Genomic DNA, 26,847 nt, shown 5'->3' with positions numbered 1-26,847 from the left:
TATTTCAGCACTTTACTCAAGATACCAGCATTGCAGTTCCTTGTATCTATATATTCACTGATTGCTGAATTACACAGATTTGTGGGATATTTTTATAGTCTAGTTTATGCTAATGAGTTTTTATAGAATCTTGCCTTTCAGGAATTACCTTGGCAAAGTCAGGAATTGTCCAGCATTTTTCCAACTTGCAACCCTAGTGAAACTGCAGGCTGTGATCAAGTCATGGTGTTGTACCGTTGAATATAGGCCCTTCAGCACACTTCATCTATGCTGACCACCATGCCTAACTATACTAATCCCAGTTACGTGCAATAATTCCATATCCTGCTGTGCTGTGCTCATTCACGTGCTCTACAAGATGTGCTGGCGTCAAGATGTACTGATCACACACTATTTAAACCATATTGTACAATAGAGCACTGTAATTTTCACAATGGATTTGGATTGGGAAAGCCCAACCAGACTACAAATGTTTGGAGTCTGCTCACCACATCTATATAACTAAAAGTCTCATCTTGACCACTTCCTGTCTGCGCTGTATATTGATTTTAGAAAAATCGCTACCATATCTCACTGTGATTTTTGGCCATCTTACTCACAGTCCTCCTTCGCTGAGGCAGCCCCGAGGATTTTTCGATGGATGAAAAATAAAAAAGATACCAGTGTTTAAAAAATGTTGAGATCAGCTGATTGGTCCTCTCGCCTGTCAATCACCACGATGAAGGTAATGCTCCTTATGGGGGGGGGGGGCTTGTGTGGGCAGGACTATAAAATCTTGGAAGCCTGAACGTGAGTCAGTCACTCTGGAAGATTGCGAGGGAGAGTCCACAACTGTGATTCTAAGCTGTGAATCAACTGAACTGTGAGTCTGCAATGTATTTGCAATAAATGATTTGTTAGCCCTTAATGACAATGCAATGGTGGTTTGGCAATGTGGTGCCTGCACTCTGCTTGAAATGCTATTAAATTGAATGTGGTGGTCTGCACTCTGCTTGAAATGCTATGAAATTGAATGTGGTGGCCTGCACTCTGTTTGAAATGGAATTTCAAGGAATAGCCATGAGTGAACTGCCAGCCCTACAGCCCTGAGTGAGTGATCTGCCAGCCCACCAGCCCCGAGCGACTGCCCCGAGCTGCCAGCCCACCAGGCCTGAATGACTGAGCTGCCAGCCCTCCAGCCCTGAGTAACTGAGCTGCAAGCCCACCAGCCCTGAGTGACTGAGCTGCCAGCCCACCAGCCCTCAATTACCGAGCTGCCAGCCCTTCAGCCCTGAGTGACTGAGCTGCCAGCCCAAGAATGCTTTTGGCCCACAATGTCCATACTAGCCCTCTGGAAACCAGTCCCTTCGGCCCACAACACCCATACTAGTGCTCCAGAAAGCCTCCCCCCACTGACCACCAATATTGGAATTGGTGGAGAGCTCGAATATTGAGTTGGGGGATCAGCCCTCTTGGGTCCCACTTAGTCTAGTAATGCTTGGAGTGGGGGTTTGGAATTTCCCCTTTGGTGCATAGTTCAGTTCAGTCCAGTTGAGAGATACAGGACAGCTCTTCGGCCCACCGAGTCCGTGCCGAGCAGTGATCCACGCACACTAAAACTATCTCACACACACTATGGACAATTTTACAATGTTACCAGGCCAATTAGCCTAAAAACCTGGGCATCTTTGGAGTGTGGGAGGAAACCAGAGCACCCGAAGAAAACACACACAGGCCGCGGGGAGAACATACAAACTCCCCTAGACGGTACCCGTAGTCAGGTCTCTGGCACTGTACGGCAGCAACTCTACCGCTGCACCACCGTGCTGCCTGCAATAGGTGTTCACCTGAAATTGGCCCTTGGAGCTCACTATCCATCAAATGGGCATCTGGAGGAACCTTACTGATTCCTTGGCGAAAATGGCGCTTTGACTGCCTCCATTATAGTGATCCAGAGACAGATTGGGAGGCAATGTGGCAATGAGGTATGAAGGGGAGAGTGAGCAAGAGGCTACCTGTGCAACCATGAGAGTCACTGCTCCCAGCTCAAGCAGCCATGCCTACAGGGGCACATGTTTTAGTGGTGATTGTCAGCATTCCTCAAGGATCAGTAGTTAAGCCATATGAAAAACTAATCACTCGAATACAGCTGGCCATGTTTAAGATGCCTTCAAAGACAACCAAATATGTGAAGATGGACACAAAATGCTGCAGTAACTCAGCGGGACATGCAGCATCTCTGGATAAAAGGAATGGGCGATGTTACAGGTAGAGACCCTTCCTGGTCCAAAGAAGGGTCTCGTCCCGAAAGTCACCCATTCCTTTGATCAGGAGATGCTGCCTGTCCCGCTGAGTTACTCCAGCATTTTGTGTGTATCTTTGGTGTAAACCCGCATCTGCAGTTCCTTTCTACACAACCAAATATATGAAATGGTTCTCATCTAGAGACTGTGCCCCTGCATACGTAGGCAATGAACTTCAAACCACTTGTAGTTCAGAAAACAGGTTTAGGCCATGAATGGCTCTTTCTAGCCTGGTTACAATGGAGGGCATTACACTTGCCATGTGGGGATGTGTGAACATTTCACCATGGCAACAACTTAACATTTGCAAAGCAGCAATTGCATTAACCAGTTTCCAGGCCTTGGCCTGTAACATGTGGTTTTGCTAGAGCTGGATACAGTTGGTGTTTATCTTACACTGTGAAATGCAGTACATTTGACTGTTGTGCAATGATATGAATGCCCATGAATGAGTGATGCAACACAGTTAACTGCAATTTCGTCAGGAAGATTAACCATTGAAAGATAGCTCTTCCTCAAAATGCGAAGCACACTATGCTGCCACAATGTTAGTGAGGAATTAACGCTGGCATTTTGAATTTTAAAATCCTTTCTGTCTACCATTTGATATCAGCTAAGTTAACATTCACTGTTGACAAATCAGTACCTTGTAGTTTCTCCCATGTCCTCTCAAGGCAAGGATGAACTGCAGGAAGAAACCTGAGATCGCCACACCTCTTCCTTTGAGACTGGGACTGAGCACCGGGATAAGCCAGTGCTCCTCACATGCATCGGGACAACAAGGGACAGCACCCCTATGCGGTCCTGGGGGTTCTGATCACTGTAAATAACATCTATCCTATGGGTTCACCCTAATGTAGGTGCAACTATGTCACACCCGGCATCTTCCACAACTCCACAGCCCTAACAAACTACTGTGAATTTACATATTCAGACAAAGGGGCAATAGTTAATGGAGACACAAAGAACTGCAGGTGCAGGAATCTTATACAAAACACAAAGTGCTGGAGTAACTTAGCAGGACAAGCAGCATTTCTGGAGGACATGGATAGGTGATGTTTTGGGTCAGGACCCTTCTTCAGACCCTTCTGTTAATTTATTATTATATCAATTAGTCATGCTCAGAAACTATCATTAGCTTAAAATAAAGTGTTTTTATGAAATCCGAATGTATACTTACTGATCTACAAAAAGTCAAGTGATTAACAGCTGATTTTGATGTGACTTTCTGAAAACATTTTACGAGGATGTTGCCAGGACTAGAGGGTCTGAGCTATAGGGAGAGGTTGAGTCGGCTGGATTCTATTCCTTGGAGCTTAGGAGGATAACAGGTGACCTTATAGAGGTGTATAAAATCATGAGAGGAATAGATCGGGTAGATGCACAGAATCTCATGCCCAGAGTAGATGAATCGAGGACAAGAGGACATAGGTTTAAGGTGAAGGGGAAAAGATTTTAATGGAATCTGAGGGGTAACTTTTTCACACAGTGGTGGGTGTATGGAACAAGCTGCCAGAGGAGGTAATTGAAGCAGGGACTATCCTAACATTTAAGAAACAGTTAGACGGGTACATGGATAGAACCGGTTTGGAGGGATATGGACCAAATGCGGGCAGGTGGGACTAGTGTAGCTGGTAGCTGTATGACTCTATGACTCCATATAACAATTAACCATATTTTAGTTAGATGTAAAATGTGATAAAAAGACAATTACTTGCTAGTCATTGGAACAGATGCATCACATGTATCTGTATTGCCTTTCAATCATCCCTCAGCTGTAGGGATAATAAAAGAGGGCTTTAGCAGTGTCAATGTTATTAATGCAAGCAGTTTACTGCTTTAGTGAGAGTGGGGGAGCAGGAAAGCTAATTATGGGTGAGAATGTACAAGGCGTGATTAATCAAGGGCCTGTCCCACTTGTGTGACATTTCGGCAACTGCGGAGCATCAGTAACTGACGCCCGTAAAACCGTCAAGTTGCATGACATACACACTGACGTATGCTGCCGTGCGGGTGATGCCCAGTTAGGGTTGAGGCTGTAAAATATTCTTCCTTCAATGCATGGATTTTAAACATTAATACATTAAAAATTAATACAAAAAAAATCAATTGTGCAAATTAAAAGTTTGTATAAATTGTCCCTAGCATGTGCAGGATAGTATGCGTGGGATCGCTGGTTGCAGGCTGGGTCCACAAATGGGGGGTCGTTGGGGAAAGTGGGGGGGGGGGGGATGGAGGATGGTAGCAGGGGGGGCGAGGGGTGGAAGGGGGTGGGAGGGGGGGGTAGGGGATAAGGGGGGGACGAGCGGCGCGGGGGAAGGGGAGGGAGAGGGGGGAAGGGAAGAAGGGGGGAGAGGGGAGGGGAGAAGGGTAGGGGGGAGTGGAGAATGAGGGATGGTGCGGGAGTGGGGAAGGGGGGTGGAGGGAAGAGGACCGTTCAGTCTACACTCACTGAATCCATCCCTGTGAAAAGTTATAGAGACGGTGATTGGATCTGGAAGCGGACCAATACATCTGTAAATAAAACTGAACGATTCAGACATCTGTTCATTTGCATAATTGATTTTATTGTCTAAATTTTAATATATTAATATGCAAAATCCATGCATTGAAGGAAGAATATTTTACAGCCCATCTGTGGTCCCTAACCCCAACCCTAACCCTGACCCTAACCGGGCGTCACCCACAGGAGAGCATAGGTCAGCGTGTGACCGGGCGCACGACATGATGGGACAACCAAATGTCACCCCAGGATATTGAACATTCCAAATTCCTGGGGCAACAGGGAGACACCGTGCGTTACCGCGCATCACTACAAGCCTCACCGCGCGTCACGCCCGCATCACCACGCGACAACCTCTATTTAGGCTGTCGCCTAAATGTCACCCAAATGTCTCCCAAGTGGGACAGGCCCTTAAGTTTGCAGATGACATGAAAGTGGGTGCGGTAGTGGGCTGAGGAATGGATCCAAGAGTTTAATGCATGGAAGTGCGAGGGGTTGCATTTTAGGAAGTGAAACCATGGCAGGACCTTCATAGTAAATGGAGAGTGGCGTAGAGCAGAGGGATGTCGGAATAGAAGCACATCGTTCTCTGGAAGGGACATTGCCGGTGGACAAGTGGTGAAGAAGCCACTTGGCAAGTTGCCCTTCATCAGTCAAGGAATTGAGTATGGAAGCTGCAACTTCTTTTACAGTTGAGCAAGAAGCTCGTTCCTAAACACTTGGACTATTGTGTTCAGTTTGGGTGACTTTGTTAATGGAAAGATGCCTTGCAGCTGGAACATACGGAGAAACATTACCAGTATGCTGCCAGGACTCATGGTCCTGAGCGTGAAGGAAAGGTTGGGTCGGTTAAAACGTGGAGCAGATTTTGGGAAGTCAAACCAGGGCAGGACTTTCACAGTGAATAGTAGGGCCCTGGGAGTGTTGTAGAGCAAAGGGATCTTGGAGTGCAAGTATGGGTAGATAAATTTGATACATTGGCCTTCATTAGTCAGGGTACGGCATGCAGAAGGGATATTATCTTACAGTTGTACATGATGTTGGTGAAGCCATATTTGGAGTACTGTTTAGTTATGGTTACCCTGCCATAGGAAGGATGCTGATATAGAAAGGATGAAATTAAGGAGGAAATAGTGCTGAAAAGATCTTCGAGGATGTTGCCAGGATTAGAGGGACTGAGCATAGAGATGTTGGGCAGGCTAGGACTTTATTCCTTGGAGCACAGGAGGCTGTGGGGTGATCTTGCAGAGGTGGATAATTTCACAAGGAGAATAGATGGGGTGAATGCACCGAGTCATTTACTCAGGGTTGGGGAATCAAAAATCAGAGTACAGAAGTTAAGATTTAATAGGAATCGGAGGTGGATATGGAATGGGGTGCCATAGGAGGTAGTTGAGGCAGAAAATATAACAATATTTAAAAGACGCTTGAACAGGCACATGGATAGGAAAGATTTGGAGGCAAATGGGACTATCTTAGATGGGGCATCACGGTCGGCATGGCTGAGTTTGACCAAAGGTCCAGTTTCCGCGCTGTGTGACTATGACTCTTATCAAATAATGTCTTAAACTGGGTACAATCCAATGGTTGTTCTTTTATAAGACACATTTCAGCTCATCTGTTGTGGTACAAATATCACTTCTAACCTATGGAGCACTGTATGCTTTCCCTGTTATCTGACAAAATAGTGGTCTAGATTCAAGGGGAACATGGGGATGACATAAATGCATTAGTTTTGTGGATTCTGAGGTGGCTATGAGACCAATGTCAGGAGTCCCAGACTCTTCGACACATGGGCCAGGTGGTTGTGGATGAGGGCAGCAAGTTAATAGTTTGCTCCTGATGTAGGGCTTTCATGTTCTCAAAGCACGGTCTTGAATTTTTCACTACTAATCCCGAATGCTCTTTCTCCACTTTGAGCAGTACAGTTGATTCATTACAGCACCAGAGACCCAGGTTCGATCCTGACTCCAGGTGCTGTCTGCACGTAGTAAGCATGTTCTCCCTGTGACTGCGTGGGTTTTCTCTGGGAGCTCCGGTTTCCTCCAAAGACATGCAGGCTTGTAGATTAATTGACTTTGGTAAAATTGTAAATTGCCCCTAGTGTGTTGGATATTGCTAGTGTACAGGGGGGGGGGATCGCTAGTCGGCACGGACTCGGTGGACCGAAGGGCCAGTTTCCGCGCTGTATTTCTAAAGCCTAAAAGGAGGCTTTGAGCATATCTGTGAATGTTTTTCATTTAACCTATTAATCTTGTCTCGCGACACAGCTCAGAATAAAATGTCTGTTTGGGGGAATGTAGTGACGGTACTTGGCTGACTGAGCATTACTGGAGTTTCCGTACAAGTATGACCCTGTTGAATGTCCATGTAGCCTCAATGACTTGCAAGCTTTTTCAAGGCAGGTTTTATTTAGACTGATTAAGTTGGTCAGTCACGGGCATTTTTAACATTTTTTAAAATGCAGTCTTTTTTTATTGATTAACTTTTAAAGTAGAGTTGTGCAGCTTAGAAATCGGCCCTTTGGTTGAACTCGTCCATGCCAACCATGATGCCAGTCTATGCTAATCCCGTTTGCCTGCATTAGACCTACATTCTTCTACTCCTTTCAACTGCCTTTTACATATTATAATTGTATCTGCCTCAACCACTTCCTCTGGTAGCTCCTTCTAGATAGCCGCAACCCTCTGAATGGAAAACTTGCTCTTCAGATCGCCTTTAAATTTCTCCTCTCTCATTTTAAATCCATATCATCTAGTTGTGGACTCCTCTACCCTCGGACAAAGACTGAGTATCTACCCTATCTATGCCCTTCAGAATTTTATAAACCTCTGTAAGGTAATTCTTCAGCCTGCTATGTTGGAGTTGCCTGGAGTGAAGGGCCTTACATGTAAGGAAAGAAGGTCACTTCTATTTTCTTGCTAATGATACCACATCCTTCCTGTATTCTGATGACCAGAACTATACACAATGGTCCAAATGTGAACGGAACCAATATTTTGTACAGTTGTGACATGACATCCCAATTCTTAAACACTCTGCTCAGCCTCTGGTGATTGGCAGGTTAAAGGCCTTTTATTTTCCTCAGTGGGACAGGGAGCGTCTCTGAAGAGAAGGAATGAGTGGCGTTTCAGGTCGAGACCCTTCTTCCTGCCACTTCCTGCATATGTCTGGTTAATATGTGATGTCTCAATATGCATTATCTAACACTTGCCTCAATTAAATTCCACCCGACACTCTTCTGCCCAACATCCCAACTGATCTTTGACTCTCTGCATCTTTTCACAATCTTCTATGCTATCTACTACTTTGCCATACTTTGACACAAGCAAACTAACTAATCTGTCAACCTTCATTCTCATCCAAGTCAGATGACAAACCACAGAGATCCCAGCAGTGATCCATGCAGTATATCACTCCTAGCAGACCTGCAGGCAGATAAACACCCCTCCCTGCCTGCTATCACTAAGGCAATGTTGGGTCCAGTTTGCCAACACACATTGTATTTCATGTGCCCTAATCTTTGGCCTATTACATAGGATTTTGTCAAAGGCCATGTGTACTGCCATGCCTTCATCACACTTGGTTTTAAATACCTCTTCAAAACACACAAACGGATTTGTGAGACAGGATTTCCCCTGTACAGTCCTCCTAATCAGACCTATATTTCTACATGAACATAAATCCTATCCCTTAGAAATATTTTCCAATAATTCCACACCTATTAGTTTATGGCTCACTAGCCTTCCTGGATTATCTGCCCTTTTTGAATAAGGGAACAATGTCAACTACCTGCATTTCTGTGATACCTAGCCCGTGACCAGCATAGATACGAACATCTATCCCAGAGAGCAAGCAATCTGCTCCCTTGCTTTCCCTAGCATCCAGAGATAGATCCTATCAGGCCCTATCCATGCCAATACCTCCAACACTACCTCCTTCCTGACACAAACATGTTCCAGAATATCAGTGTCTCCTTCACCCAGCACTTCTTCTTCTGGTGTATGACGTGCACAGCCTAAAGTTGTAGGACAACTTGTTCTATTTGATTTAATTTGATTGTGCTCGGCAGGTCGATTGCAACCTTCCACCCCCTCCCAGCATTGCATCCTCCATACCCCTTCTCTTTGGTGAATATTGATGAAAAGTCTTAATTTCGGATCCTAATGATATCCCCTGGATTTATATCCATGCGTAGATTTTCCTTTTGGTCTCTGAACACACCTACATTTTCCCCAGAGGATAAACATAAAAAGCTGGAGCAACTCAGCGGGTCAGACAGCATCTCTGGAGAAAAGGAATAGGCGACGTTTTCAGGTCGGAAAACGCTTCTCCGGACCAGCTACTCTCTTGCTTTGAATATGTATAGAAAAGGTTTAGAAATTCTCCTAAATCCTTCTTGCAACAGCCATTTCATGAACTCGTTTTGCCCTCCCAATGTCTAAAGTACTCTCCTACATCTCCAGTAAGTCTCAAAGGACTTCAGTCAATACCAAATGTCTGACATATACTTTTTCCTTACTTCTAATCACTTTTTCAAGTTGCTAAGTTAACATTAGTTCCCTAATCTATCGTTGTGCAACTTACTCTTACAGGGACATGCTGACTCTGGCCTCTTACTATCCCACCTTTAAACACATCCCACGTATTGTGTGTGTTTTACCGTTCTACCAGCTGCACATCGCGTGCTGTTTCTGTAACTCAATGCCCAGGATCGAGGGGGACTGCAGGGAGTGGTAGACTTGCCTGTTTCATTGTGTACCATCCTTCTCACTATTGAAGGGTTCTATAGGAGGCATTTCCTCGGAAAGGCAGCCAATGCCATCAAAGATCCACACTACCCTGACCATGGTCTATTCAAGCTACCACCACCAGGAAGAAGGTACAGGAGCCTGAAATCTATGACCACCAGTTTCAAGAACAGCTTTGTCCCAGCAAACATCAGGTTCTTGAACATTGCAAAACACTAACCACCACCTCAGCAAATATAGACCCAAAAAGCTGGAGTAACTCAGCGGGTCAGACAGCATCTCTGGAGAAAAGGAATAGGTGACGTTTGGGCTTGAGACCCTTCTTCCGTCCAGAGTCTGAAGAAGGGACTCGACCTGAAACTTCACCAGTACGAAGAAGGGTCCTGACCTGAAACATCACCTGTTCCTTTCCTCGTCATCGGGTGGTGTTGCGGGCGGTAGCCTCACCAGCAGTTTGTCAAGACTGGATAGACTTGGTTTATACTCTCTAGAATTTAGAAGATTGAGAGGGGATCTTATAGAAACTTACAAAATACTTAAGGGGTTGGACAGGCTAGATGCAGGAAGATTGTTCCCGATGTTAGGGAAGTTCAGGACAAGGGGTCACAGCTTAAGGATAAAGGGGAAATCCTTTAAAACCGAGATGAGAAGAACTTTTTTCACGCAGAGAGTGGCGAATCTCTGGAACTCTCTGCCACAGAGGGTAGTTGAGGCCACTTCATTGGCTATATTTAAGAGGGAGTTAGATGTGGCCCTTGTGGCTAAGGGGATCAGGGGGTATGGAGAGAAGGCAGGTACGGGATACTGAGTTGGATGATCAGCCATGATCATATTGAATGGCGGTGCAGGCTCGAAGGGCCGAATGGCCTACTCCTGCACCTAATTTCTATGTTTCTATGTCAATCATTTTGACTTTTGTTGTTTTTTTAGTACTTGATAATATCTCTAGGAATGTTTTTATGTGTGGGGTGGAAAGGTGGAAACCGTTTCCAGTCACTTACCTCGGGGGAGATGAGACTTTCCTCCTAGTCGCATTTTCGCCCTCCATCGCGGCGTAACAACTTGGTGGGGCCTTTCCCGGAGCCCGACCCAGAGCTTCAGCAGTAGACTTCCATCGTGGAGCCAGAGGAAAGGCTCCGACCTCCGGTCTGCTGACTTTAACATCGTGAAGCCGTGGCCTGCGGAGCTTCTAGCAGCAGGCGTGGAGCGGTCTTAACCATCCCGGAGCCAAGGATCCCTTGCCGAGGATCACCGGAGAAGACCTCCGACCGCCGGCCTGCCTGCGGCCTATAACATCGAGAAGAAAGTGGCCGATTCGGTGAGAAAGTGGCCGATTCGGGCATTCCAAGCCACGGAGTGTGTACCATTCGTCCTGACGTCACAGCTTCAATCATCCCGACGAGAGGGCTTGTACATCGGGCCGTCTGTAGCGGCAACCACAGAGGGTCAAGGCCCCAAACATGGGTGAACAAAAGGAGGAAGATTGACTGAACTTTATTGCCTACCATTACGGTGATCACTGTGGTGGGTGTTTAAGTTAAGTTCTATTGTTCTTTTTAATTGTGTTCTGTTCTTTTAATTGTATGGCTGCTCAAATATCACTGTACCTTGGTTACACAGAAAGGCTGGAGAAACTCAGCGGGTGCAGCAGCATCTATGGAGCGAAGGAAATAGGCAACGTTTCGGGCCGAAACCCTTCTTCAGACTGATCGGGGGTGGGGGTGGGTGGGGACAAGAAAGGGAAAAGGAGGAGTAGCCAGAAGGCTTGAGGGTGGGAGGAGACAGCAGGGGAGCTGAGGAAGGGGAGGAGGCAGCAAGGACTAACAGAATTGGGAAAATTCGATGTTCATGCCCCCGGGGTGCAGACTCCCCAAACGGAATATGAGGTGCTGTTCCTCCAATTTCCGGTGCTGCTCGCTGTGGCCATGGAGGAGACCCAGGACAGAGAGGTCGGAGGCGGAGTGGGAGGGGGAGTTGAAGTGCTGAGCCACCGGGAGGTCAGCTTGGTTATTGCGGACCGAGCGGAGGCGTTCGGCGAAACGATCGCCCAACCTCCGCTTGGTCTCACCGATATAGATCTGCTGACATCTAGAGCAGCGGACGCAATAGATGAGGTTGGAAGAGATGCAGGTAAACCTCTGTCGCACCTGGAGCGATTGCTTGGGTCCTTGAACGGAGTCGAGGGGGGAGGTAAAGGGACAAGTGTTGCATCACTTGCGGTTGCAAGGGAAAGTGCCCGGGGAGGGGGTGGACCGAGAGGGAAGGGAAGAATTGACAAGGGAGTTATGGAGGGAGCGGTCTTTGCGGAAGGCAGATATGGGGGGAGAGGTACAGTATGTGACAATAAATGTGAATCTGAATCTGAATCTCCTCCCAAGATGCTGACTGACCGGCTGAATTACTCCAGCTTTTTGTGTCCATCTTTGGTTTAAAACGGTATCTTCCTACACACCTCAGCAAATATGATACTCTATGGACTTTATTTTTGTTGGAACTACGGACTTCAGTTTTCCAATGTTATACTCACCTAGTATTTTTGATCATTATTGATTATTTTATATTTATTTATGTATTATTGTGGGGTGGGAGATTGCAACCTTCACGTGGTCCACCCTGTTTCAACTAATGCAATCAACCCGTCGTGCACAAACAGAAGTTCACATAGAACAAGTTGTCTTACAACTTTAGACTGTGCACGCCATATGCAAGAAGAAGTTGTATTGTTGTGTTAAAGGGCTGCAGCAAGTAAGAATTCCATTGTGCCATTGCCAGTACATATGGCAATGGAACACTCTTTTACACAGAGAGTGGTGAATCTCTGGAATTCTCTGCCACAGAATGTAGTTGAGGCCAGATCACTGGCTATATTTAAGAGGGAGTTAGATGTGGCCCTTGTGGCTAAAGAGATCAGGGGGTATGGAGAGAAAGCAGGTACAGGATACTGAGTTGGATGATCAGCCATGATCATATTGAATGGCGGTGCAGGCTCGAAGGGCCGAATGGCCCACTACTGCACCTATTTTCTATGTTTCTATGTTAACTACAATGTACTTTAGCAAGATCCTGATACTGATCAGCTGTCCCCCAATTTAAGACCTTAACTCTAGGTTCAATCGTATATTTCTTTGCCATGAATACCATGAAACTTATTGAACTCTGGTCACTGTTTCCAAAGTGTTCTTCCATCAACACCTCTTCCACTTGCTGTCCCCATTCTGTGAGATAAGGGTGAGAACAGTCCCCTTCCTATTAGGACTCTCTGCATGTGCTTTAAAAAACCTCTCTTGAATACAAGTTACGTACTCCACCTTATCTAAGCCCATAAAACCCTAAGGAACATCCAGTCAATATCGAACAAGTTGAAATCCCCCTACTAATTCAACAAAGACAGATTAAGTCCCTGAAAAACTCAACATAGATAGATATCTGGCTACAGAATTTGTGCAGAATTTATAGGCAGAATTTATAACCTTTCATCCATTAATGAATACAATATTAGGTGACACATTACCATTTGTCACATCATGTTAAGATAATGGAGTCTTGATATTTTGTACTCGTATGATTTGAGCAAAGTGTACTGCCTGTGTGTAAATCTATTGTCGACTCTTGAGCCCAATATAGAATCATAGACATTTACTGAGTACAAGGAGGCCATTCAGCTCATTATACCCTTGCCTGCCACCAAAAAAAAGTATTGAGATTAATTCCGCTTTCCATTTCCAGTCTGTATTTTTGTAGGTCACATCATGTCCAGCGGTTGACCTAGGACTTCTCAAATGTGATGAAGATTTCTGCCTAAATTACTTTTTCAGACCTTCTCCAGTCCCATCTTTCCTTGATATTACCATCTGCCTCTGCTCCCTAATCTCTAATCCTTCTCTCGATTATCATAGATCCCCGTCTTCCCCCCTCTCCCCCCCCCTTCTCTAGGCAATGCAGTCTCCACAATGGAAGTGTGCTGTCCCTGTTCACCCAATCTCATAATGATATAAGATTCAATTAAATCTCCCTTAACCTCCTCTGCTGCAAAAGAAAACAGACCTTGATATATCCATGGTTACTGTGCTTCTATAATGTACTGAGTTATATTTTAAGTTAATAAAACCAAACCGTGCATGGCCTTCACACATAAGCAGAGCCTCAATGACTAGAATTATTTGATGTGCTTCTTCAGGGCTTGCCTTTGACTAAAGTACCCTTCGATTACTATCCCACGCTTAAAGCTGAATTACTCTTCCAAACTCTAATTATTAATTTTATATTCAAGGAGTCATGTAGCATTTCAGGAAATGTTGGTCACGACAATGGTGGCATGGTGGCGCAGCGGTAGAGTTGCTGCCTTACAGCGCCGGTGATCCGGGTTCGATCCTGACTACAGGTGCTGTCTGTACGTAGTTTGTACGTTCTCCCCGTGACCTGCGTCGGTTTTCTCCGGGATCTCCGGTTTCCTCCCACACTCCAAAGATGTACAGCTTTGTAGGTGAATTGGCTTGGTGTAACTGTAAATTATCCATAGTATGCTTAGGATCAAGTTAGTGTACAGGGATTGCTGGTCGGCAATTGTTAGGCTGAAGGGTCTGCTTCTATGCTCCATCTCTAAACTAAACTGAGCTAAAGACTGGTATCTGATATTCTTTAGTACCTTATTATTACAGGTAGGATATTCAGCCATTGAAAGATATCACTCTCAACCAATGAAGCCAATAAACTACAGTAAATCTACAGTCAACCAAAGCCACTGAATGATGATCTGAAATGTGAACATCTTTCATAGAACATAGAATGTAGAACAGTGCAGCATAGGAACAAGCTCACAATGTTCACGCCAATCATGATCTCTTCTGACTACACTAGTTCCATATCCCTTTGAGGATAGACACAAAATGCTGAAATAACTCAGGCAGCATCTCTGGATAGAAGGAATGATTGACGTTTCGGGTCGAGACCCCTCTTCAGACTGGAGAAGAGTCTTGACCCAAAACGTCACCCATTCCTTCTATCCAGAGATGTTGCCTGTTCCGCTGAGTTACTCCAGCATTTTGTGCCTATCTTCGGTGTAAACTAGCATCTGCAGTTCCTTCCGACCCATCCTATCCATATCCCTCCATTCCCTGCATAAACACCACTCTAATTTCTGCTACCAAGCCCACCCCCAGCAGCGCATTCCAGGCACTCGCTATCCGTTGTCTAAAAAAACTTGCCCCGCAAAGTCAATATTTGCACCTCTCACCTTAATGCTATACCCTCTAGTCTTTGACATTTCCACCCTGGGAAAAAAATATCTAGCTCTCTATACTATCTATGCCTCATAATTTTATATGCTTCTATCAGGCTCCTCAGCCTCTATGAAGCTCCAGAGAAAACAACACAAGTTTGTCCAATTTCCATATAGCTAATACTGTCTAATCTAAGCAGCATTCTGGTAAACCTCTTCTGCACCCCCTCCAGAATTTGCTCATCTTTCTTGTAATGGGGCAACCAGAACGTTACACAACACTCCAAATAACCAAAGACCTAGAAAGCGACAGTATGACTTCCTGACACGATTACTCAATGCCCCGATCAATGAAGGCAAGTGTACCGTGTGCCTTCTTTACCATTCTAACGGGGGTCAAGGAAAGAGCGTTCACGTCGCAGCCCTGTTTCCACCAATCTGTCCACCACTACGCACAAGAAGCACAAGAAGCGCAAGACGCCATTGTATTCAGATGCCGAGAAGTGTGTTCAGCTCTGCCTGAACAATTTCAAATCTTGTGTGTGGACTCGAGAAGAAGAAGCCCATTCTATCTACTTGTGTTGTACCTTCAGGGAGCTGTGGACTCCAAGATCCCATTGGTCATCAATGCTGTTAAGGGTCTTGCCATAATATGTTTCTGATAGTATGACTGTATACAGTCTGACCTTTATGACCATTATGACTACATATCTTTCTCTTACTTTTTTACAGTCTCAACTAATATCATTGTATGCAACATATTGTTTTTAGGAATGTGTTATGTTCTGCATTCATTTTTGTGAACAATTTGCCAATCTATTACATGATGCGAATGAAATACAGGCTCCAACCTTCTGTTTCATAATACCCTAAACACATTAATTATTGATAAACCTTTTATAATTGGTTCAGGTATCTTCTCAATGGTAACATCAAATATTCATGTGATTTCAACTTTGGTTGATAGCCAGAGGTAATGGCAATGGCTTAAGTTGCAAAAGTTGTCAATGATATTTCCAGTAATTGCCAAACCATGGCTAGATTACGATTAAAATTAAAAACTGCAAAAACGTATATGGCTGATTAATGGGAAGGATTCCTGCCCTATCTTGCTTGACCCACAAGCCACTCATTGTGATTTAATTCTTAATAATAATAATAATAATAATAATAATAATAGCTATTTGTGTAGCACTTTTCATACAATTGAATGCAACCCAAAGTGCTTTCCACAAAAGCACAGGTTTAAACAACAGTACAATTTAAACCAGTAAGGACAAAGACAGTTAATAACATAACAATCACAGATTTATATACAAATTTTTAAAAAATTAAAAAATTGAGTGAGTAAAAAGACAAAAAACAAAAACACTGAGGTCAAATCCAGAGTCCCATGTACTATATGAGCACACAAACTGCTAAAGAGTATGCCGAGTTAAATACAAGAGAATAAAGGTAATTTTTACAATGTCATCAGAAGAAGTAAAGTCAGTTAAAAGCTCGATTGAAAAGATAAGTTTTTAGCTGCCGTTTAAACATGTCAACAGAGTGTGCGTCTCTCATAGCCCTGGGTCGGGTATTCCACAGCTTGGGGGCATCATTGAAAAAGGCTGCTTCACCAATTTCCCTATAGCTGCGGCATTGAGAGGCTAACAGGCTGGCATCAGAAGACCTGAGCGCTCCAGTAGGGGCATAGGCAAGGAGGGACTCTGTAAAATATGCTGCTCCTAAGCCATTTAGGGCTTTATGGCCAAGAAGAAGGATCTTTTAGTCTATCCTGGATCTCACAAGGAGCCAATGGAGGGAGTCTAATACTGGGGTGGTATGCTCCCTTTTCTTGGTATTTGTTACAAGTCGGGCTGCAGCATTTGAATGAGCTGTAACTTGTTGGTGGATTTTGAAGGCAGACCGGTAAATAAGGCATTACAGTAATTACAAGTCTGCTTGATCTGAAAACAGGTATGAGTTGTTTACAATCATGTTGAGTTAAGGGTCTATCCCACTTGGGCGATTTTTGGGCGACTACAGGCGACTGCCGCCAAATTTTCAACATGTTGAAAATTTTTCGGCGCCTGTGGCGTCAATTTTTGCTGTCGTAGGTCGTCGTAGGTTGTCTCAGGTACTGTTGTAGGTTGTCGCCAAGTGTCATAGGTGAATTCCATTAAAACTAGCCCCTGGCAGTCACCTAAAGTGTCGCCTAAGTAGACAGACCCTTTAAGAAAGGCCGTACTTTAGCAATATTTCTGAGGTGATAGAAAGCACACTGTGTTACCTTATTTATGTGAGATTTAAAATTAAGATCATTGTCAATTTTTACCCCCAGGCTTGTGACTTCTTGTTTAACATAGGCAGTCAAATTTCCCAAGTTACCGAGTAACATCTCTTTCTTGGGTTCTGATCCAAGTTATAAAATTGCAATCTTGTCATCGTTGACTTTAAGTAAGTTAGCATTCATCCATTTTTTAATGGAAAATAGGCATTTGGAGGTCAAAGCTTGAGGCACTTGCATCAGTGGGTTCGACAGAGAGGTATAACTGAGTGTCATCGGCATAACTTAGAAAATTTACATGATGTTGTCTGATAACTCCTCCAAGCGGCAGCATATACAAGGAAAAGAGTAACGTGCCAAGGCAGCGACTTTGTGCCACACCAAAGGGTATATCATGCAGCTGTGATACATAGTCCTCAAGGCTAGCAAAGTACTTCCTTCCACTTATATATGATTGGAACCAACTTAGTTAAACCTGATCTGACAGGCCGACCCAGTTTTCTAGGCGATCTACAAGAATACTGTGATCTATGGTGTCAAAAGCTGTGAGGTCTCAGCACTGAGACTTTGTCCTTATCAGTGAACCTAACTCTAAAGGCCACTGACTATTTATTATCAGGGCAGTCTCAGGGCTGTAATTTACCCTGAAACCAGATTGAAATTTCTCTAACATGTCATTTTGATTCAGAAAGTGTTGTACACTGTATTTGGTTGAATACCATGTTCTCCAGCACCTTGGCTGATAAAGGGTAGATTTGATATGGGTCTGTAATTACTCAGTAGTCCAATGTCTGAATTTGGTTTCTTTAACAGAGGCTTTACGACAGCGGTTTTATAAGCATCCGGGAAAATTCCATTCTCAAGGGAGATGGTTATAATTGTAAGAACAAAATTGGATAAATGTTAAAAAACATTCTTTAAAAACTTTGTAGGAACCACGTTGAAATAACAGGCAGTGGATTTGCTTTCAGCCTCAATTTACAAAGTTCTGTAGAAATACTTAAGAAACTGCTCATTTTTGCTTGTGCCTTACTAGGTCAACAGCAGAGGACAGCAGAATCTAAAGGGATACCAGCTCTGATCGTCTGAACCGTATCTTGAAAATAATCAGCATTAAAACAGCTCACATTTTTCAGCAAAAAATTTGGCTTACAAAATCATGGGTTGAAGCAGAGTTTAGTAATCTGTCAATGGAGAACAAAATCTTACTATTGCCACCACTTTCTGCAATCATTTGAGAAAAATATTCTCAAGGCTAATGGTTAGAAATGCTGCCCGGCAAATTTTGTCTATTAAACAAGGAGAGATAAAGAATATCATTTTGTCAATTTCCAATGAAATGGACAATCAGATTTGAAGCAGCAAATAACATGAATGATGCATTCACTATTCAGGACTTACCCATTCTATTTACGGATATGACAACGAATATCATTTTCCAGTACATGTATTACACTCTTATTGAGCAGAAAATCAATCTTCCTATTAATCTAGGCACTAAAAGTGTGATCGCTTGCAACTGAGATTATCATTTATTTTATAAGGACCCTCTAAAATCTCTCAGATTAAGCATAAAACGGTCACGGAACCATGTGCAAGGGGAGGATGTGCTTTTATATATTTCACAGTTCTGCTTTAATGAAACAAGATTTAAAGTACCGCCATTCTTGATCGACACCACTTTTAATTATGTTGTTGATAAGAGCAAAAATCAAACATATCTTACATATTTTAGCAAAAGTTACAAGCACTTGTTAAGTAAAATCAGCTTTTTTAAACTATATGTTTACAGTAGCAAATGAGAAGAACAAGCTATAAATTGGGTAGCAGAAAAAACATCCATCAAAATGTTTCCTTCGTGAATAGCTTAAAAGAATAAGTAGCAGACTAACAAAGACTCACCATGTGATGGCATGCTGTATGCCACATTGGATAAAACAATCAACCAGATCATGGAAATAATCTTTGGATGTATTGGGTATTGACTAGCCATTTTCTGACTTCCACAATATTTTAGTAGATTCTTAAACAATGCATATTTTTAACTCCATTCTAAAGCGGAGCTGCATCCATTCGTTCCGTTCTGTGATCTGATAACAAACTTCTGATCTACAGTTTCCTCTAGCTTACTCATCACCCTCTTGATATGTAGTGTTTCCTGCGTCTTGTCGTGGGCGAGTATGTACACGCCATTTGATTTACGATATTTCCAGGTAGAATTGCGGTGAGACGTACATATATATATACACACAAGAGATGGAACTAGAGCCATTATTTTCCCCTTCTCCCTTCCTCTAACTTGCCATCAAGATGGTGGGCTGAAGAAATTAGAAAACAGGATCCGAAAATATAGTGGAAACTTAATTACTTGTGCAAACTTGAAACAAGCATTTTATATTTGCGGATTCTTATAGCAGAGGAGGAAGCTGTTCAGTCCATCCTGCCCAGATTAAGTTTGAAAAAGCTGTCTAATTAGTTCCATTACTGTGCTCTTTTATTCAACTGTTTGTGATTCAACAATTTCAAGTTCATTAGCAAATCATTTCTGAAGTTAATATTCACTCTTCTCACCGACCTTTCAGACAGTGCATTGATGATCCAAAACCAATTTGATAAAATGTTGAGAAAATTGAAACATTGCAGAAATTATGGTGAGTGGGCCAAAATGTAAGAGAGATATGTAGGACAAGTTTTTTTGCAATGAGGTTGTTGTGTGCCTGGAACACACTGCCAAGGGTAATAGTGGAGGCAGATACAAGAGTGGCGTTTAAGTGGCTTGTGGTTAGGCAGATGGATATGCAGGGAATGGATGGATATGGATTATGAGGCAGATAAGAGTTGGCACCATGTTTGGCATAAACATTGTGGGCCGAAGGGCCTGGTCCTGTGCAGTACTGTTCTATGTAAATCCAACATAAGACAATGAGTAAAGGCGTTGGGAACCCACTCCTTGATTTCTACTGGTGTGACCATGTCTGGCGTTGTGCTGGGATTTCTGTTGTATGGATATGTATAAATGACTTGGATATACTGTATGTCGATGTATTGGTTAGTAATGCCCCTGTGCCACTTTGGAAATCTGAACGGAAACCTCTGGAGACTTTGCGCCCCACCCAAGGTTTCCGTGCGGTTCCCGGAGGTTGCAGGTGGTTGCAGGTAGTGGAAGCAGGTAGGGAGACTGACAAAAACCTCCGGGAACCTCCGGGAATCGCACGGAACTCTTGGGTGGGGGCACAAAGTCTCCAGAGGTTTCCGTTCAGGTTTCCGAAGTGGGACAGGGGCATAAGTTTGCAGATAACACCAAAACTGGTGAAGCTGCAGACAGCGAGGAAGACTCTAAAGATACAGTGGGATACAGATCGGTTGCAGATATGGGTGAAGAAATGACAGTTCAATCCGAGCAAGAGTGAGGTTATCTATTTGGGAGGTTAAATGTAAGAGGAAAAACAGTCAATGGTCAGATCCTTAACATTGATGTACAGGGAGATATTGGAATCCAAATCCATAGCTCCCTGAAGTAGCATAAAACGTAGGTGAAGAAGGCACATGGTGTACTTGGCTTCATTAGTCAAAGCATTTAGTGTAAGAGTCAGGAAGTCATGTTGCAGCTTTATAAAATTTGGTTAGGTTGCATTTGGAGTTTTGAGTGCATTTCTGTTCACCTCATTACAGGCAGGATGTGGAGTCTTTGGAGAAGCTGCAGAAAAGGTTTTCTAGAATACTGCCTGGATTAGAAGGGATCAGCTATAAGGAGGTGGTGGACAAACATGGAACGTTTTCTTCTGAGTATCTGAGGTTGAGGGGAGATTCATAGAATAACATAACATTATGAGATGTATAGATAGGGTAAACAGTCTGAACCTTTCTCCCAGAGTGGAGATGTCAAAGTCTAGAAGATGTTGCTTTAAAGTCAGAGGGGAATGTTTAAAGGAGGCACGTTGGACAAGTATTTACATGGAGTAGTGGGTGCCTGGAGCTTACAGTTGGGATGATGGTGGAAACAGATACTACAGTGGTGTGTCAGGTCAGTACATGGATTATGCAGAGAATGGAGGGATATGGATCATGTGCAGACAGATGAGATTAGTTTATGCAGGCACCATGTTCAGCACAGGTATTGGGCTTGGGTATCTTAGTACTCAACCATACTCAAAGTCTGGTGACACTGCTGACTACTACCATAGATTTTTATAATCTTCCCTAATAATTGTGACACTGTGCTCCATTCTGGTAACTCTGGGAGGGTGCTGCACTCCCTCCGAGGCCTTTCAGATACATGGTGCCCGGAACTTGGCACTGTATGTATGTGGAAACCAGCATTCTAATGGCAGTGGAGGGGCTCCTGCCATTGTAGATATCAGCTGCCTTCTTGAGGCAGAGCTCCCTACAGATCCCTTTGCTGATGGGGAGGTTCATGCTCATTTTCACCACTTCCACCACTTTTGTTCTTCGTGCTGCAGTCTCCTGCATCTTGAACATGTCAGGCTGTGGTGCCTAAAGAAGGGTTTTAGCCCAAAACGTTGCCTATTTCCTTTGCTCCATAGATGCTGCTGCACCCGCTGAGTTTCTCCAGCACTTTTGTCTACCATGCAACTAGACACTATCCTCCCCACCATAAATTAAATTGAGTATTCGGCAACGTTCCAAATCTCCAGCATGCCAACGTCTGAGAAATTAGAGGCATTGTTAGGCTTTCTTGATGATTGCATCTATCTGCTGAGCCAAGAAGAGATTATAAGAGATGTGTATGTTGAGGAACTTGAAGCAGTTGAATCTCCGTCACCAATAAAGACAGGTGCATGATCCCTCAACTTCCTCTTCCTGAAGTCAACAAGCTGCTCTTTGGTCATGCTAAAGTTGAGAACAAGTTGTTATCGTTGTTGTAGCATTTCTCAACCAGATGTGTAGAGTGGAAATGCAGATGTTGGTTTAAGCCAAAGATAGACACAAAAAGCTGGAGTAACTCAGTGGGTCAGACAGCATCTCTGGAGAAAAGGAATAGCTGATGTTTTGGGTTGAGAAGAAGGGTCTCGACCCGAAACGTCACCTATTCCTTCTCTCCAGAGATGCTGCCTGTCCCGCTGAGTTACCCCAACATTTTGTGTGTATGTAGGATATTGGGCACCCAGCCCTAAGCTGACCCAATGCTGGAGGCTAGCGGAGAGGTGCTGTCACCCATCTGTACTGATTGAGGTCTGCTGACGATGACATCAAGGATCGAGTTGCACACGGAATAGAGATCCAGTTACTGGAGATGATGATGAGTTGTGAAGGGATGGTGTCATTGAATGTCATACTGTAGTTGATGAATGTCAGCCAGTCATACTGTACCTCTTGTCCAAGTGGCCCAGTGTATAGGTATGTTACAAAACCTACCTGAATCGTCATTGGGAATCTGCCCACAGCCAGGTCCGCGATTTTGGCGCTGTTTGGAGGGGGCGGGTTTAAAACGTGATTTTTACTAGGCTGTACTAATCGCACATGTTCAGCCTAGTAAATCATTAACGAAAAATCGCTGCAAGACCCGGTCGCAAAAGGTATTATTAGTTTTTATAGGCCTCGATAATATAGTTATAATAATTTTAAAATTACTGTCTCATTCCGCAACCTCTCGCAGCCCCAGGGTTTTATAAAGCAAACAATTAAAGGTATGTACCTTATTTTTACATTAAATGGGGCATATATATAACCCTATATATCAAGTTATCTATAGCGAGTAGTTCATTTTGGGCTTTTTATATCCCGCAGTATTTTTCTCGGCATTTGAGGGCACTAATCCAGCGTGATGTGAACGTTCTAAACCAGCGCGTTCACATGAACCCACTAGAAAGCCGATTTAAATGGGCATTTATTTACAGCAATTGAACACTAAATTCCTTCCATTTGGCCTATAAATTAATGTAAATTAGATATAAAAATCATGTTATATTGTGAATTATTTGTGAATAATCTTTGGACACTTAGGCTATTTAAAAATGTTAATCTTTCCTTAAGAAACGGGCTTTTGACTATCCAAGATCACAGCTTTTTTGTAATGTCCATTGAAAATCAATAGGTAACAAGATGCTAATTTCCGAGTATGAAAATGGCCATAACGTTTTTAATACTTGAGATATGAAAGTGAATTTGGTATCAAATTAAACTTATTGTTATGCTTTATCTGATGGGATAAATTGCAGACTTGATTTTTAAAATCTCAAAATTTTGTAACATTGCTACAGTGTAAATCCATCCAGATCGCAGCTGCTGACAAACTGTTGTGACACTTGGCAAACTGAAGTAGGTCAAGGCCACCAGTGAGGTAGGAAATGATTTGTGTCATAACCAACCTTTCAGATTTAGTAATAATAATAATAATAATAATAATAATACATTTTATTTTCGGGCGCCTTTCAAATCTCAAGGTCACCTTACAAAGATTAAAAGAAGAGAAAAAAAAACATATAGTCGGAGAAAAATAAATAATGACATCATCAATACACAAATTAAAGATAGAAATCGCTCCAAAGACACAAAATAAAAAAAAATAAAAAAACACAATGTGAAGAGAGAGCAGCGACAGCTAAAGCGTGCCAACGTCCACTCTCCCTTCCGACAGCCATCTTGGACACAGACTAACAAAGTACCTTACACGCTGAAAAATCATCCCCCCACAGTGGTTACCACTGTGGGGGAAGGCACAAAAGTCCAGTCCCCCAAAAGTCAGGCCTATTAAGGCCACCGCTGCTGCCTCTACGGAGGCCCGATGTTCCTGGCCGTTCTAGCCGGGTGGTCTTGCCCCGGCGTCGGGAGAGTTCTCACAGCGCTGGGCCACCTGGAATGGCCGCTTCCTAGCAGGGGATTGTCGGCTTCCGAAGCCGACAAGGCCGCGCCGGGTTGGCGCTCCCAGGCTCCCGATGTTAATGTCAGCGCCGCCCGCTCCGCTCCGCAGACCCGCAGCCCGGAGGTGTTGCTCTTGGCGGTCCAGCTCACCGGAGCTCCAGCGCATCAATCCAGCGCGGCGACCCAGGCAAGGCATCGCCCGCTCCGCTCCGCGATGGTGCTCCAGCGCTGTGCCGCCACCGAAGCCGAGATGCTGGGCGCTCCAAGCCCGCTGGTAGGCCACGAGGATGGGTCAACGGGGCAGCCCAGAGAAAAAGCTGCCTCACCAACCAGGTAGGGACCTAGAAGTAAGGTTACCTCCATCCCCCCACAATAAGAAGTCCATTTCTCAAAAAAAACGACGAACAAAACTAACTAAAAACTGAAAAGAAAATGAAGTAAACGGATGGCTGCTGGTTAGCAGCCGTTCCCCAAGATGGCTCCTCCTCCTGATTAGTGTAGTTTAGTATAGAGATACAGTGTGGAAATAGGCCCATCTAGTCCACTCCAACCAACAATCACCAGTGCATTAGTCCTGCCCTACACCCGATGGGCAATTTTATAGAAGCTAATCCAAACCTGCACGTCATTGGAATGTGGGAGGAAAGCGGAAAAACCCTCGCGGTCACATGGAGAATGTACAAACTCCATACAGACAGCCCCCAAATGTAGAATTGAACCTGGGTCTCTGGCGCTGTAAGGCAGCAACCATGCCGTTGCACCACTGGGTTTAGTGTTTATTATTGTTATAGAGTCCCAGTGTCATACAGGCACGAAACAGGCCCTCCAGCCCAACTTGCCCACAAAAACCGACACTAGTTCCACCTGCTTGTGTTGGTCCCATATCCCTCCAAACCTATCCTATTCATGTACCTGTCCAAATGGCTTTTTAAATGTTGTGATGGTACCTGCCTCAACTACCTCCTCTGGCAACTCATTCCATATACCTATTGCCCTTTGTGTAAAAAAAGTGACCCTTCAGGTTCCTATTAAATCTCTCCCCCGTCACCCAAAACCTATATCCTCTGGTTCTGGATTCCCCTGGGCTGGGTAAAAGACTGTGTTTACCCGATCTATTCCTCTCATGATCTTGTACCCCTCTATGAGATCACCCCTCATTCACCTGCAATCCAAGTCCTAGCCAGCACTGCCTCTTTATCTATACCCTCAGGCCCTCAAGTCCTGGCAACATCCTCGTAAATCTTCTCTGCACTTTTTCCAGCTTGACATCTTTCCTATAACAGGGTAATCAAATCTGAACACAATGTCACCAATGTCCTGTACAACTGTGACATATCCCCCCCAACATTCATACTGAATAACCTGCTGATAAAGGCCATTGCACCAAAAGCCTTCTTGACCACTCCATGTACCTGAAATCACTTTCGATGAATTATGCACCTGCAATCCTAGATCCCTCTCATTCCCCAGAGCCCTGTCATTCACTGTGTAGATCCTGCTCATGTTAGACTTCCCGAAATGCAACACCTCACATTTCTCTGTATCAAATTCCATCAACCGTTCCTCAGCCCACCTGCCCAACCGATCAAGATCCTGCTGCAATTTTTGATACCCATCCTTGCTATCTACAATATCACCCAGTTTAGTGTCATCTGCAAACTTACTAATCATGCCATGTACATTCTCATACAAATCATTGATATAGATGACAAACAGCACCAAAACCTGAGGCACACCACTAGTCACAGGCCTCCATTCCAAAAAATAGCCTTCCACTATCACCCTCTGCTTCCTTCCATTAAGCCAATTTTCCATCCAGTCGGCTAGCCGTCTTGGGATTCCATGCGATCTAATCCTCCAGAGCATACTACCATGTGGAACCTTGTCGAATGCCTTGCTGAGATCCATGTATACAGCCTCTATAGCTCTTCCCTCTGACCTTGTTGGTCACATCTTCAAAGATCTCAATCAGATTTGTGAGACACAACCTTCCACGTACAAAGCCGTGCTGACTATCCCCAATTAGCCCTGGCCCATCTAAATGAATGTATATCTTCACCCTCAAAATACTCCCTAGCAACTTTCCAACTACAGATGTTCAACTCACTGGCCTGTAGTTCCCATGGTTTTCCTTGCAGTCCTTCTTAAATAGAGGCCCAACATTAACTGTCCCAAGTTCCCCAGTCCTCATGTCTTTCTCGATGGTAAAAACTGTGGATAAAAACTCATTGAGGACCTCGTCATGTGTACTGAATGAAAGGCTTTGTTTTACATGCTATCCTAGCAGATCAGATAATACTACATATTAATACAATCAGGTCAAACTCTAATGCAATAGGGGAATGTAGAGTGCAGAATATAGTTCCCAGCATTGTGGTGCATCAGTTCCATAGACAAAGTCAAATGTCCACAATGATGTAGAGGAAGACAGTACTCATGATTGTGGAAGGACCCTTTTGAAGCCTCATAACAGAGAGGAAGAAGCTGTTCCTGAGGCTGGTGGTGCATGCTTTGAAGCTTCTGTATTTTCTGCCACACAGGAGCAGAGAGAAGGAATGGCAAGGCTGATTTTCGTAACGAGCATGAAGAAGATAGTCAATGATGGGAAGGCTGGACTGCAGGCCTCCACCACAACACGGGGCAGTAGTTGTTCAGGAATGTTACCATACCATTTTGAATCATTTGTCATGTATTTTATGACTTACGACAAAATCGATTTGTGGACATTTATATAAACTCAACCTATTTGACCTGCAGCAGGTGATGGAGCTCAGGGCAGCACAGTGGCGCAGTGGTAAAGTTGCTGCCTTACAGAGCTTACGCCAATCCTGACTTCGGGTGCTGTCTGTACGGAGCTTGTACGTTTACTTCGTGACCACGTGGGTTTTCTCTGAGAACTTTAGTTTCCTCCCAAACTCCAAAGATTTTTAAAAAATTATTATTAATGTATTAATTTATTTATTAATAATAATAAAAAGATCTACAGGTTTGCAGGTTAATTG

At 43.9% G+C, this 26,847-nt stretch overlaps 2 protein-coding genes across 2 annotated transcripts in view; one reads left to right on the top strand and one right to left on the bottom strand.

The window, feature by feature from the left end:
• The window catches only part of LOC129702355 (cytokine receptor common subunit gamma-like), a 41,595-nt gene extending 38,572 nt beyond the window's left edge, over positions 1-3,023 (bottom strand). Inside the window, exon 1 of the mRNA XM_055644123.1 lies at positions 2,929-3,023. The gene's annotated coding sequence lies outside the window, so the exon portion shown is untranslated. The remainder of the gene's footprint in view (positions 1-2,928) is intronic.
• The window catches only part of cnpy3 (canopy FGF signaling regulator 3), a 184,814-nt gene that overhangs the window by 122,490 nt on the left and 35,477 nt on the right, over positions 1-26,847 (top strand). The window lies entirely within an intron of this gene.

This window comes from Leucoraja erinacea, chromosome 12 (genome assembly GCF_028641065.1).
Source record: "Leucoraja erinacea ecotype New England chromosome 12, Leri_hhj_1, whole genome shotgun sequence".
Taxonomy (NCBI): Eukaryota; Metazoa; Chordata; class Chondrichthyes; order Rajiformes; family Rajidae; genus Leucoraja; species Leucoraja erinaceus.
This window is presented reverse-complemented; position numbering and strand designations above follow the sequence as displayed.